The sequence below is a fragment of the Penaeus monodon genome, chromosome 32 (genome assembly GCF_015228065.2).
Source record: "Penaeus monodon isolate SGIC_2016 chromosome 32, NSTDA_Pmon_1, whole genome shotgun sequence".
In the NCBI taxonomy this organism is placed as follows: domain Eukaryota; kingdom Metazoa; phylum Arthropoda; class Malacostraca; order Decapoda; family Penaeidae; genus Penaeus; species Penaeus monodon.
In genome coordinates, this window is record NC_051417.1 from 10,086,723 (window position 1) to 10,087,164 (window position 442).

Here is a 442-nt window from a genome sequence, read left to right on the forward strand (position 1 = left end):
TAGAATGGGGTCTGGTGAGTGAGATTAATGACTTGTGAATGGGATGAATGACTTGTGAATGGGATGAATGACTTGTGAATGGGATGAATGACTTGTGAATGGGTACTGGTACCAAGGATTGGTAACTTGTAAAAGGGAATGTTGACTGGTGAACGTGGAGTGGTATCTGTTGAATGGGCACTAGTGACTGGTGAATGGAGAATATTGATTGTTGAAAAGGGACTCGCCCCCTGTTCCCGTTCACTAGTCACAAGTCACCAATCACCAGTTACCAATCCCCTGTTCCTGTTCACTAGTCATCAGTCACCAGTGATCTGTTCCTGTTCACTAGTAACCTTTCACTAGACCACTGTTCCAATTCACTCGTCAAGATACACAAGTCACCAGTCGCCTGTTCCTGTGCACTAATCACTAGTCACCAGTCACCAGTCCATTGTTCCTT